General features: G+C 48.5%; 1 long non-coding RNA gene across 1 annotated transcript; it reads left to right on the top strand.

Moving 5' to 3' along the window:
- Positions 1 to 3,109: 3,109 nt before the first annotated feature.
- On the top strand, positions 3,110 to 4,699 carry LOC142579918 (uncharacterized). The gene is made up of 2 exons (XR_012827501.1): positions 3,110 to 3,371; positions 4,572 to 4,699. It is a non-coding gene; the product is annotated as an uncharacterized LOC142579918 (long non-coding RNA).
- The last annotated feature ends 9,739 nt before the right edge of the window (positions 4,700 to 14,438 follow it).

Here is a 14,438-nt window from a genome sequence, read left to right on the forward strand (position 1 = left end):
AAAAGCCCTACTTACATAAAGAAATACTGTTCAGCTCACTGTACTTGCTCGCTAGCCATTGATTTTGTGGCTCCCGTAACAAACGGGAACGGAGAATATAAGGTGTACTTAGCGTACATAATGTTTAAGTACCTTAAAATATAGCAGTATCCCAGGCTTCCGTTGCATTGCGAATAGTCATAATGGTAGCCACATCGCTATGGTTTATTGCCAGTAGTGAAATATGCTTCAGCGTTGACACCAAATGCAAGGAATCGGTTGCTTGCGCGCCCCTTTCCGCTTCCATTTTGTTTCGGTTTGTGTTCTCGTACATTACAGTAAATCCGCAACTGTAGTTGTTAGTTCCAGTTTTCGCTGCGTAGGAGTCCTACGTACGAAGTCTCTCGTCTGATCGATATCTACATGCATAGAACCCAGATAACGTTTTCGCTTCTCGCATCTACACGCTTAATTTATGTGCTCGTCTTTCACGGCCGGAGCACGTGAAAGCTCTGCGTGCGACTCTTATGACGACGTCGGTGACCTTGTCATAAGGGATGACTTATAGGAAAAAATGATTTCAAAGAAAAATGTGACGCATTTAGGAGGAAGCTTTAGCTCTGGCCCAACTATCACGCGACCTATTCTAATTCATGTAAAAAGCAAAGACGCCTTTTTGAGACATACCATGGACCGATTTTAATGAAATTTGTTTTATTTGCGAGAAAATGTTAAATTCTAGTCACTGTTCGAAGCGGCATTTCGATTTAGGAACCTAATTCTGCCAAAAAAAAATTCTAACATTCCAAAGTTCGAAAAAAAGTTGACGCACAAAGTTTATAAACCAATAGCTCTGCATCAAAAACAAACATCGCGGTTCTGTAAACGGTATCCATTAGATAATTCAAAGTGGACAAATTCGATATGTCAATTTATATCTTACGTGAATTTGTTACGTAATATACAAAGGTTATGCAAAAGCTCTATGTCCATATTGCTCAATATATTTAGATTCGTGCGTATTATACCAATTTGGCCCGCTTCAGATGTACTATCAGATGTGATCTGCAGTATTATGATATCATTTATCTTTGCTGAGTTACAGAGTTGTAAACTTAATAGTTTCGTTTTCTGAAAATTATTTATTGTTGCCAATCTTTAATAAAAAAGCGACAACCTAACTCAAAAATTCCAAAACTACAGTCACTAGCTTTTCAGTTTTTCTTTTAAATGCAACAAACCTCGTCAAGTTTGGTGCAGTAGTTGCCGAGAAAAACGACTTCTCCTTTCGCATGTATTTAGATACGAGCACCCGTGCTAAAGCTTCCACATAATAGCGCGCGTACACTCTAAAAACAGTTGCACCCTTTCCGGTGTTTATTTGCCACACAACAATAATCGTTATCCGTCTTGCTTGCGTTATCATTCTTTAACGCTGCGAGCCCGGCACATCAAGTTACGAACGGCATGCGCGCTATCAGCATGACAGAGCATTCTCGACAGGAAAGTACTCAGCGCAGCGTTTTCAAGAAAGGAAAAGCAAGCAAAACAGATGACGATTATTCGTGTGCGGCAAATCTACACCGCAAAGTGTGCAACTGTTTCAATAGTGCATGCCACAGCTGCCTTATTGTTCGGTTCTTCACTGCCCACCACCTACGACATGCATCCAGGCGAACTGTGCTGCACGGCGTGGAGAAAAAATAATGCAGCTCCCACGCCCTGTGGGAATGGATGAAAGCGATGCTTGGCCTGTTGTTTGAGGTCATTGACGTCACTTGGCGGTGATACATCTACGGCATACGACAGCCGTGACGTGATGTGAAATGTTAGCTTGCCTGCTCCCCTCAACGCCCTATGCAAGCCTTCGCCTCCTCGGCCCTAATTGCCCGCTTCGGCGCTGTTCTGGCTTGTAGCGTGGCAGCTTACAAAACTGCCTACTCTCCCTCTTTCTATTCCCTCGTTAACATTCTCTCCTCCTCCTCCCTCTACTGCCGTTGATGTTTCGGGTGAGCACGGAAACAAGCGCGGCAGAGCCTGCATTGAATTTTTTTGGGGGTGTCGCGCTTATTTACGGCGTCAAGACGGCATTGTGACACATCCTACGCGGTGCAAATGTCGACACGAGCTTACGGGTCGTCTTTCCTTCGTGCCATGCTCCAGTCATGTACTAACGCGATAGCGTTAAGAGCACCGTGTCACCGTGTCGCCTTCGTTAACGCCGCGGGCGTCGCTTGGCGAACAATCATTCTCAAGCGCAACCGCGCACGCCCTTCACAGGGCGCAGACCTTGCCTTACATTCTTTACAAAGTTATTCCTCAGAATTTTGAGAATGTTCACTCATAAATAGATGTCATTTCACAAAACACCGACAGCGCGTGCCTTTTATGTTTTTGTGACATGGCCCCGTCTCAACTATGTCCCGGCGCGGTTGGCGTTAGCGGCATGCAGGACGACAGGTGCAGCAACAGCGGAAATTTTGGCTTCAAAATAATCACCGTTCAAGGACTTTGTACAGGGGGTTAACCAGCAAAGCTGGAACGGGCGGCCCCGGTGTTTATCACCGGGGAGGCACGTCAGCGACGTTATACCCGCAGCCTGCCGTTGTCACTTGCGTTCGATGTATTTAATCAGCCCGCCATTGATGCTTGCGATTCTGCAAAATCAAATTGCTCCAAAATTAAATGTGGCCGTTACGTAAGGCAATGAATGGCTCCACAGGCGTATATACAGGGGGTGGCGGCAAGGCGAGCACTTGACCCCCCCCCACTCTCGGGAATGGGGGGCAAAGTAGGTCATTTGTCCCCCCACTTTTGAAAACCGGGATATATGTTCCCAGAGACCCAACCAAGATGACTCAGGTCTACAGAAAGCGGCTTGAAGCAATGATAATGCGGCCTCTCTAACAGCTACCCGTGGGCTGTCGCCCACATTGGTTTGTGGCATAGAGAAAGAAATTCAACAAGAGGGGACACTCTTCAAAAACTGGCAACAGGAAACACGTCACGCCTAGTTTCAACAACAACCGTCAGTTGACGCGAGCATCAGAAAAAAAAGAAAGTGAAATAAACTTCCAGACAACATTTTATTTTTTTTATTCCTTCCCACTAAAAGTGAAAATGTTTTGCGTGTAAATGAACTTATACTTTGCAACTTTTTGTTTCGTTGCCTAGCAACAAGCTAGCGGCACGCCAGACGCGCGTGCATACGTCATGCGCCAGACAAGCCGCAGGAGTGAGCGAGGCTGGTCGTACGTACGAAGCTCGCGTGCTCGCCGACCCGTCTGTTTTGGATATAGCCCATGTTTTTGGGCTCCCGGCCTTCTCTATGCTTTTCTTGCGTATCGTCTGCATTTCGACACGGCACCACTGCACTACCGGACTACGGCAAGGTGAGAAATTGTGTTTGACAGTGTGCGGCGCATTTTAAGCACATTTAGGCTTAGTTCGAGTGGCGCAGTTAGCGAAAAACAGCTCCGCCGTCCTGGCGCAGTTAATTTGAGTTAATGCCTCGTCCTGGGAGACGTTTGCGGCGCTTTCTATGAGCGCCAACATTACTGTAACTTATTTCGGTAGTTTTGGAGCACGCTTGCCGCACCCGGCTTATTGACGCAGTAAGCGAAAACCGGCTCGGCCGTGTGACGCATTTGCGCGTGTACATGCGTGTACTACGTCGTAGCGCCTAAGACAGACAAGTTTTCGCGCATTCTGTGGCCCCCAACATTATTTTAACTAACGTCGCTATATTTGGGGTAATTTAGAAGCACGGTTGCCGCGCCCGGCTTATTGACGCAGTTAGCGAAAAGCAGCTCGGCTGTGTGCCGCAGTTTCGCGTGTACTGAATCTTACTGGTAGAAGTTCGTTACGCATTCTCTGACCCGAAAAAGTATTGTAATTTATTTGGTAACTCTTTAGGATATCTTGAGGCTTGCTCGCCGCGCCTGGGGTTGTGAAGGTGTTAGCAAAAAAGCAAGCCGGCCATAGTGAGTTGGTTTTGCGTGTACTGAATTTTAGTGGGACAAGTTTGTGACGCATTTTATAGCCCTGCAACAACATATACCTTATTTCGGTACGCACGCTTCTCGAAAACGCGACGAGCGATTGCCGAGAGTGATAACACGGGAGTGTTGCATGCGCCGGCAGGACGCGTAAAAGATAAGGAGGAGCTCAAGAACATGACATTTATGTATTCTGAGCGACTGAAAACAGGCTATGCACCCACGAGTCTGACTTCAGTGCGATTAGAAGGCATTCTGCGAGCGTGTAACATGGTCTGGCTGAGCCTGTGTTGTAGCCACCTTTGTGTACTTGGCGTACCATCGTGTCGACTGAGGCCAAGTTGCTTTGGAAACGCGCAGTCACCCGTGTATTTGTGCACTTGAAGTGCAGGAAATAATGCCCGGGAAAGGAGGGCTGCTTGAAAATTTTGTAGCATTGTTTGGGAGGAGTCTTTGCTGCGAAATATACGTAAAAGTGAATTTATCTGTAATGCCGCTCATTCACCACTTACGCACGTTTCGCCTCTACACGCAGTAACTCCTGTTAGGTCAATATGCCAAAATGATACATGCTTGTAATTTACTTTCTTTCAGCTGATGGCATCCGGTGGAGCATCGTACGGCAACGACTGCTGCTTACCTGGTGCCACAACTTTGGATGAATGCAGAAGCCCGGAACGAGCATTTATATAGAGCAAAATAAATGTTTCATCATTTCAGAAGGCGTCTTTCGTTTTCTTTATGAAATTGCACCTGACAGATTCGGTGCAGTCTTGTAAAGGTCAATCGCAATCATTTCTACTTAATAATGAAACGATTCCACGCCAAGGCCACGCGAGGCTCAGCAGAAGCGAAAAGAAAAAAAATGAATGCCGCGCCGAGCAGCGGAGCCGGCGCGGCGTGTACCAAGTGGTGTTCAAAACGCGCGCGGCCAAAACCGAAACCGGAAGGAGTCAACAACAACCGCTTGGTGTGCTACAGTCAATTCGGCCGCTGGGCTCTATGGGAGTGTCCGCTCTTGTTGAAATTTCTTTCTCTATGGTTTGTGGCGACACACTCCGCGCATACTTGTGCGCCCCCTCCGTCTTATCATCTGGCCCCGCATAACACAGCTGCACGCTGGACTTCATGCTCGATGAAACATAGCGCCACGGGCACGTCACCCGAGGTATGCGTCACCGACGGTGGCTATAAAAACAGGCTGCCTGGCTGAGAGAGACCGCCTTCTAACTTCCTCTACTGTGACGAACGTAGCGTCGGTATGCCCGTCCGCTGCCATCGTTAGTCGAATAAAGAAGCGTTGCGTTTTTATGTTGGGATTCGTCCTTCGGCAGACACGACATCCCACAGGTTCTTCAGCGCACTCATCACTGATATTTATATGAAACACAGATTTTACGCGGTAACATTTCGGGAATTTCCCCACTTCTGCAAGTCTGCAGTACTCTTTCAAGCCTTGACGTAGACATTGATTCGGGATACTTTGTCTTTCAATAACGCAATTGAAAGGCCATAGCTCAAATGAGCTTCCCAGATCTTAAAGTCTGCTTTCACTTATATGGTCGGGAAAGCTGTTCTCGCGGTGAAGCTGATGGCAACACGAAGCGTTCACTCGTTCACTTCTCGTTGCCGGCGGTCTTCATCATGTCAGCGTTGTGACAGCGAGTGCTTGTGGTCATTGAGTGAGATGTGTTTGCCTGTGCGTGCGTGACACCACGCTTTTTATAGGTGTATCTACTGGTTCGGGAGGAGATGTTCCCCTTCGCTCGCAGTCGGAATTGAAAAGGAAAAGTAGGCCAGTTATCCTCCCCCTACGCATACACACTTGTGAAAGCAGAAATCCAACAAAACGGTAACTGAAGCAAAGTTTTCTTTGATAATTGGGCACACATAGATAAATATTTATTACGTATCTCCTACTTTCAGGCCCCACCTCCACGTGCTGTAGCAGATGGCGCGTTACTGTGTATTTGCGGTGAGGCCTGCCTGAGAGACGTGCCTTGCAAGTCTGCATTGCTGAGAAAGCTATCACTAGGCTTTCCAAAACAAGTTTAATCTACCATCACTTGCATCATCCCGTGTTTGTTGGGGCCGTCCTACCTAACTATCTGTGAAAACACAAAATCAAACGTATCCAGCTTTTCTGGACACGAGGGTTTAGTTCCCGTGAGTGCCACCACGTGGCGTACTGACCTTAATCTTTTCAAACTTCCCGCGGTGACGCGTGATGACTTCAACAAAAATAAAATAATTAAAGCTATTCCTGCGCATTGAACTTCGCCACAATGCTTGTCCCGCCGGCATTATCAGTTTTCTTGGTAAAGCATAGCCGCTCGTCGCTTAGAAGTGACATCATCCTAAACGTTTTTAGTCGCGCCGAGCCATGATTGATGCTGCGCTTTTGATACGGTTATTTTTTTCTTTTTGATGCTATGGAGTGAACAAGCTAGGATCAGTGTCAGTGTTTGTTGGCCTCTTATGATATGACTAATAAAAATCGAGCCCCTTGGTTAACCCCCTTTCTTCTCGTTTATTATATAACGAGGCTCTCGAATGCGACAACATTGATGCCTTCAGGTAGCATGTGTGGGTTTATTGACCGGTTGCCTTCACCCAAAAAAATCACGTTCTCGTGACGCTTGCGGCAAAGAGGACGTTCCACGTCCGCCGCCAAGGTATGTGAGTGGCGGCGCTTGCTAAAACTCCCAAGGTTCTACTAGGACACATAAATACCCAAGAAAGTGGATGGGGAAACGGCGCCGCTGTAGCTCAATTGGTAGAGCATCGCACGCGAAATGCGAAGGTTGTGGGTTCGGTTCCCACCTGCGGCAAATTGTTTTCTCATACACTTTAATTTCCATTAATTGATCGTTTCTTGATTTCATTTATTAAGCACAAGTAATTTGCCCTGTGTTGTCCTTGGTGTCAGTGTTTGTTGGCTTCTTATGATATGACTAATAAAAATCGGGCCCCTCGGTTAACCCCCATTCTTCTCGTTTATATATATATATATATATATATATATATATATATATATATATATATATATATATATATATATATATATATATGTGGTGATGTGACGCGCCAGCGGTGAGAAAGAAATGACTGGAACGCGCGCTCGGCAAGAGGTGGGCGCTGAAGAAGTAGAGGCTGAGGACGCTGGCTTGAGTTTTGCATACGCCATCGTATACAACTGGCTGTCTCGCCGACGCAGGGTACATGTTCAATTGTCTTTTCGTGATAAAACTGGTGGAGGTGCGGGGTACGGTTCATCCGATGCCACAAACCCCTCCTGGTAGCAGGAGTGCCAGCCCTTTACTAGTGGACACCCCTTTACAGTTCACCTGGTCCAGCAGGAGAATCCGAGGATTGCCTCCGGAGCTTGATCATCTCTCCGCAACAACATCGGCGCCCCCACGGACCAGTATGGAAGGAACATCGACGATCTCTATCGATCATTATGCAAGGTACGGCCACAACGGCAACTCAGTACGTGCTGCAGAATCTTCGAGTGCCGAAAGTGTTCCACGGGGATATCTTGGAGGATGTAGAAGACTGGTAAGCCCAGTTTGAGCGCGTTGCCGAGATAAACGAGTGGAGCGACGCGGAGAAGTTTAGAAATGTCTACTTCAGCCTCGAGGACGGTGCTCAAACTTGGTACGAGAACCGAGAAAGGCTCCTCAAATGGCGGCTCGAGTTCCGCCGTGCCTTGCTGGAGACATACACCAATGCTGATCGCCGCGAACGAGCCGAACGGGCGCTCCAGTCCCGCATTCGTCTGCCGAATGAGAGCGTGACGTCGTACGTAGAGGATGTGACGCGCCTCTTCCGTCGGGTGGACCCTAGCATGTCAGAGGAAAAGAAGCTGCGCCATCTAATGCGGAAAGGGAAATAACAGCTATTTGCTGGCCTGGCTCGAAGCCCGCCGAAGACCGTGGCTGCATTCTTAACCGAAGCCACCACGATGGAAAAGATGCTGCACCAGCGCTCAGCTTTCTGTGGAAGGAATATGAACGCTACTTCACCTCCGGACCAGCGCTCAGCTACGTATTACAGGCACGCTAACGCTGCTTCAATGACGGGCGCGGTTGCCTTTGGAAACCTGGGAGTTTTCCGAGATCTTATCCGCTCTTTGGTGCGTGATGAGCTTCAACGGCTCAACTGCCCGCCTCAGCCCATGCTGGGTTCCATTTCTGCCCTCGTGAGAAGTGAAGTGCAGCAAGCGATCCAAGGTCCCGTTCTAAGCAGAAATGAGCCGCCTGTGACAGCACAGTTGCAGCGGCCGTCGTATGCGAAAGTTTTGGGACGAGTCCCTGTCCGCGCTCTGACCCATTTCATCCCCGCCACGTCTTACGCCGCGTCATACATCCCGCCGCTCTCATCAGTGCAACCGATCCAACGTATAGAGGATCGGCGCCCGCTCGAAAGAAAATCTGACGTCTGGTGTACCTCGGACGGAAGGCCTCTGCGTTATCACTGTGGAGAAGCCGGTCACGTATACCGCGAGTGCCCATACCTCCGCCTCGGACTGCCAGGTTTTGCCCCGTATTCACCAAGGCCCAGATATGACAAAAGGCCTAGGGCGATTGAAGAATACCTGAACCAGCAGAATATACCACTGTTCCCGCGGTGGCAGTCGCGCTCGCCGTCCCCCAGGCGATCTTCTCCAGCTCCTAGAAGCCCTCCAATGGCAGCGCAGGGACAATCGCTAAGCCGTCGCCGGGAAAACTAAGAACAGCGACCTCCGGGGGCGAGGCCGCTGATAATCGCTCTTCCGAAGACCTCCCATCGAGGCAAGCACTGTCTATTCAGACCAATTCAGCGATGACAGCAGCCGAACTCAGCGACAGACTCTCGCTATACACACCTGTTGTGCTCGACGGCCACCACGTTAGCGCATTATTGGACACGGGTGCCGACTACTGAATCTTGTGCGGAAAACTAGCGACGGAACTTAGAAAAGTTGTCACGCGTTGGTTTGGAACGCAAATTTGTACTGCTGGCGGGCATTTAGTAACACCGTTGAGCATGTGCACGGTCACAGTACAAATTCGTGGGTGTACGTTTCCAGCCAGCTGCCTTATACTCCGCGATTGTTCTCGGGACCTCATCTTGGGCGTCGACTTTCTGCGAGAGTATGGTGGCATTATAGACCTCCGGGAGCGCAGAGTGACTTTTTCTACAGAGGGAGCAGTGAACAACCGCGACAATTGCCGACGTAACACGCTTCGGGTTGCGTCGCCGACGTCGCTACGCCGTCGCTACGCCGACAGTGCAACAGTACGTCGCTACGACAGTACGTCGCTACGCCGTAGTGCAACTTTACCACCACGCGCAAGTGTCCTGGTAGCGGTCGTATGCGACGATCTGCGTGACGACGAAGGTGTTACAGAGGGCAATTCCTCCTTTATGCTGACTCATGGTGTATGTGCAGCCCGCAGTCTCATTATTCGGAGTCGCATTCTGCGCTCCTCGTGACGAACTTCAGCCAAGAACGTCGGCGCCTGTTTCGTCTTACTACTGTCGCTTTTGCTGAGCCCATAGCAGACTTTGCTGAATGCTTTGCGTCTATGACAAAGGACAACCCAGCTCAGAGACTGAGGAATATCGACATCAATTCAGACCTTTCGGAGGAAAAGCAAAAAGCGCTGCGCGAGTTGCTACTTTGGTTGAAGGAGTGCTTCGCATCTTCTTCTAGGGTTCGCCAGACGCCCATCACAAGACACCGAATAATCACGTATGAATATTCTCTCCCATACGACAACTGCCTTATCGCGTATCGGCAAAAGAGCGCAACTTGATTATTGCACAAGTGAAAGAAATGCTTGTTGATGACGTCGTACAACCATCCCAAAGCCCTTGGACGTCGCCGGTGGTCCTTGTCAACAAGATAGACGGAACGCTTCGGTTCTGCGTTCACTATATAAATTTGAATACCGTCACAAAAAAGACGTTTATCCGCTCCCGCGGATCGATGATTCGTTAGATCGACTGCGGCGAACCAGGTATTTTTCATACTTAGATTGGAACAGTGGATATTAGCAAATCTAAATTGACGAACGAGATCGCGAAAAAGCTGGCTTTGTTACTTCGGATGGACTCTACGAATTTAAAGTACTTCCGTTCGGCCTGTGTTCTGCACCGGCCACATTCCAGAGAATGATGGACACTGGTGTGACGGGTCTGAAGTGGCACAGTTGTTTAGTATACTTAGATGACATCGTCATGTTTGTGGCGACCTTCGAAGAACATCTGTAGCGTTTAGAGGCTTTACATGAGGCGCTCCTCTGCGCTAATCTCACAATAAATCCAGAAAAGTGTCGCTTCGGTTACGAAGATTTGAAGTTTCTCGGGCATGTCGTGAACGCCGACGGCGTCCAGCCTGACCCAGACAAAACATCTGCTGTTGCTGCTTTTCCGACTCCTCGTGACAAGAAAGCAGTACGCCGCTTTCTCGGTCTGTGTGCGTACTATCGTCGCTTCATCGCTAATTTCTCCCGGATCGCCGAACCACTCATACGCCTCACACGAGAACACACCTTTCGTTTGGACAGATGAGCAGGACGCAGCTTTCACCGAGTTACGGCAGCGCCTGCAGGAATCAGCCGTCCTCGCTCATTTTGACGAGGACGCTGACACCGAGGTGCATACCGACGCAAGCAACATCGGTCTTGGCGCTGTACTCGTTCAACACGAGGAAGGCGTCGAGCGAGTGTTCGCTTACGCCAGTAGCACCCTTTCACTCGCCGAAATCAACTACTCCACTTCCGAGAAAGAGTGTCTAGCGGTTGTGTTGGCCATCATGAAATTTCGGCCTTATCTCTACGGTCGCCCTTTTAAGGTGGTGACAGGCCACCATACCTTGTGTTAGTTAGACAACTTACGAGGCCTGTCCGGGCGATTTGCTCGGTGGAGTCTCCGTCTGCAGGAGTTCGATGTTACCAACGTCTACAAATCGGGCTGCAAACACGAAGATGCGGACACGTTGTCGCGCGCTCCCGTGAATACTTGCGATAAGGACATGGACGAAGACGGCGCATTCCTTGGGGCCCTCACTGCATCTGACCTGATCACACGGCAGCTTGAGGGCTCCGAAATACGCTCTCTCATCGATCACGTAGAAGGCAATAATGTTACAATCCCACGACACATTTCTCGCAGTCTCTCGACCTTCTGCTTCCGAAAGGGTGTCCTGTACAAGAAAAACTCGAGTGTCAACGACAAAGAGTATCTATTGGTCGTACCTGCCGCCCTCCGTGATGACCTTCTCCAAGCCTGCAATGATGAGCCCACGTCTGGACACTTGGGATTTTCACGTAATCTCGCAAGAGTGCGCCAGACGTACTACTGGCCCAGACTTTCTACCACGGTGAAGCGTTACGTTCAAAGCTGCCATGAAAGTCAACACAGGAAATAGCCGTCTTTGAAGCCCGGGGGGTTACTCCAACCCATCGCACCACCTAGCGCGCCGTTTGATCAAATCGGCATAGATCTTCTGGCACCCTTTCCCTTGTCAGCCAGTGGAAACAAGTGGATTATAGCCGCCAAAGACTATCTAACAAGCTACGCCGAGACGAAAGCTGTACAACATGCCATGGCCTACGAAGTTGCCCAGTTCTTTATCAATCATATAGTCCTCAGGCATGGCGCCCATCACATGTCATCACCGACAGAGGAACTGCCTTTACAGCCTAACTGATAGAGCACATATTCGAGCTGAGCTGCACGCAGCATCGCAAGGCCACTGCCTATCATCCGCAGACCAACGGACTGACGGAACGGCTAAACAAAATAATTGCTGACATGCTGTCTATGTATGTAGACATCCCGCATAAAACATGGGATCAAGTCCTGCCGTACGTTACATTCGCGTACAACACCGCTGTTCATGAAACAACACGATTCGCACCGTTCCGTCTTGCCTACGGCCGCAAGGTCCAGACCACGCTAGACGCAATGCTCTCGCACGACACCGACGCATCACTTACTTCCGACGCCGAGCAGCTTACTCAACACGCGGAGCAAGCTCGTCAACTCGCGCGCATACACATCGCGAAGCGGCAGGGTACAGACGCACGACGCTACAACCTTCGACATCGGCAAGTCAAGTACCAGCCAGGTGACCAAATCTGGGTGTGGACTCCAATCCGTCGCCAGGGGTTGTCTGAGAAGCTGCTTAGTAGATACTTTGGACCCTACAAAGTGATACGCCGCGTTAGTGAAGTGAACTATGAGGTCATTCCCGACGGCACCGCGTCGCCTCGGCGTCGACAGCACCACTCAGAGATAGTGCATGTTATTCGCATCAAACCATATTTCGCGCGTTAAGGCGGCGCCAACCCAATCTCATACGACTTCCACACTCCCTCTTTCTTTTAGTAAGCATCGCAGTTTAGTAAGCATCGGGTCGATGCTTTTCTTCTGACGGGAGAATAATGCCACTAGGTGTCACGCGCCCGCGCTGAGAAAGAAGTGACTGGAACGTGCGTTCGGCAAGAGGTGGGCGCTGAAGAAGAAGTAGAGGCTGAGGGCGCCCGCTTGAGTATTGCGTACGCCATCTTCTACAACTGTCTGTCTCGCCGACGGCGGGTACGTCTTCAATTGTCTTCTCGTGACAATATATATATATATATATATATATATATATATATATATATATATATATAGAGAGAGAGAGAGAGAGAGAGAGAGAGGTGACTTGCCCCGCTACTCAAAAAATCGTTGGTACGCCAATAAATGGGTTGCACTCCCTTAAGCAAAGGCTCATACCCCGTCAACGCGGCCTCCCCACTATAACGACAGAACAGAGGTGAAATTTTACACTGCAATGATGAGCGGTAACGGAGGCAGCTGTGGAAGAAGACGACGAAGATCATTGCTGGTGGTGATAGTTTTCTGTACGCAGGCATGCACAGAGGAATATTTGTTTCACCTAGCCATAGAAAGCATGTGTTTAACTAGACGCACTGCATATGTGCCCTGGAGGGTTGTATAGCTTGAGAACGCCAGACGTTGCCCTGGCATTTTGTTAACAATAAATTGCCAAGGAGAGCGAACGAAATTTAGGATTCGTAGGTTCTTACTTGCGAGAGGCATTTTTTGCACAGAACTGAGCATGCACATTGTAACATACGACTATACCACGTCAGTACGGCGAAATATTTGGCCTCGGTTAAATACGCTCCATAGAGACTCAGATGCAGTGAACTGTATAAAGTCAACTGAATTGAGTTTATTCTGTAACAACAAGATTGCGATGCTGAGGATGCAAAAAGCTCCAAATACCAGTTTCAGGAGCACCTGGTCACCTCACTCACAGGGCTGCTTGAAAGCGGTTATACACATATATGTTATACACCAGGCATAAACTTCACAGTAAAAGAAAGAACATCCACGGTGAGAATTAATAAAACATTTATAGTGTAAACCTTTCACACAGCATTAAAAAAGGCTTAGTTATGAAAGAAATAAAAATAAAAAATAAAAATCAACTTATTACAGTAGCAAATCCATCTCACAAATATATCGCGTATCTTTTTACAGGCAGAACAGGTGAATTTAGACTATTTTCTTTGTGGATTCAATTTAACAGTTCCCCCAAACGAAACTGTTGTAAGTGAACTCTCGTTAAAAACAAAAAAAGACAACTCGGTTAAGCCAAATTCCCGCATATAACGAACAACATGGTAAATTTTGGTTTTCCGTGGACTCAAAGGCGAAACAAATCACTTAAAGAGGAACCACCTCAGACGTGCTCTTCGGTTAAGACGAACATTCGGAGTGACCGCCACCGCTACCAATCCTGGAGGTTAGATTGCCTCGATGCGCCGTGCGCAGTGTTTCGCGCATCGACGCAACCTACTGGATGTCAAAAGGGTGTTTAACTGGGCTAGTTGGTTCATTTTTCGAGGATTTCAGTCAAGCAGATGTGCGAAACAAGTAGAAACGCCCAGAGTGCTGGAAATGAATGTCAAAAGGGTGTTTGACTGGGCTAGTTGGTTCGTTCTTCGACGATAGTAGAAGATAGGCGTCCTCGTCTTGTCGCTCTTTCTGTGTCCATGTTCCTTAAAGGGACACTAAAGCGAACAATAATTCAGTTTATACTAATGAAGCATTGTTTTGCAACCCTGCACGCAGTGACTTCAAAAAAATAGTTTGATTATTACATGAGAAAATGAACGTCCAAGTATCAGTACTTGAATTTCGTGCGGCAATCCCAGCGACAGTACGTCAGCGTGAGGTCAGGGATTCCAAAGTATGTTTTCGCATTTGGGCCGCGTTGGCTGAATAAAGGTTCCCGAAACTTACCATGCTTAATATTTGGTTCCTTTAGAACACAATGTAGTCACTCTGTACCGCTATATATAATTAGTAGGCCCTAGAAGATGCCATCAAAATCCAAGACGTCACAGCCCCCACGTGCGGGAACTTAAATATGCGTCGCCACTCGTATTTCGT

The sequence above is a fragment of the Dermacentor variabilis genome, chromosome 4 (assembly GCF_050947875.1).
Source record: "Dermacentor variabilis isolate Ectoservices chromosome 4, ASM5094787v1, whole genome shotgun sequence".
In the NCBI taxonomy this organism is placed as follows: domain Eukaryota; kingdom Metazoa; phylum Arthropoda; class Arachnida; order Ixodida; family Ixodidae; genus Dermacentor; species Dermacentor variabilis.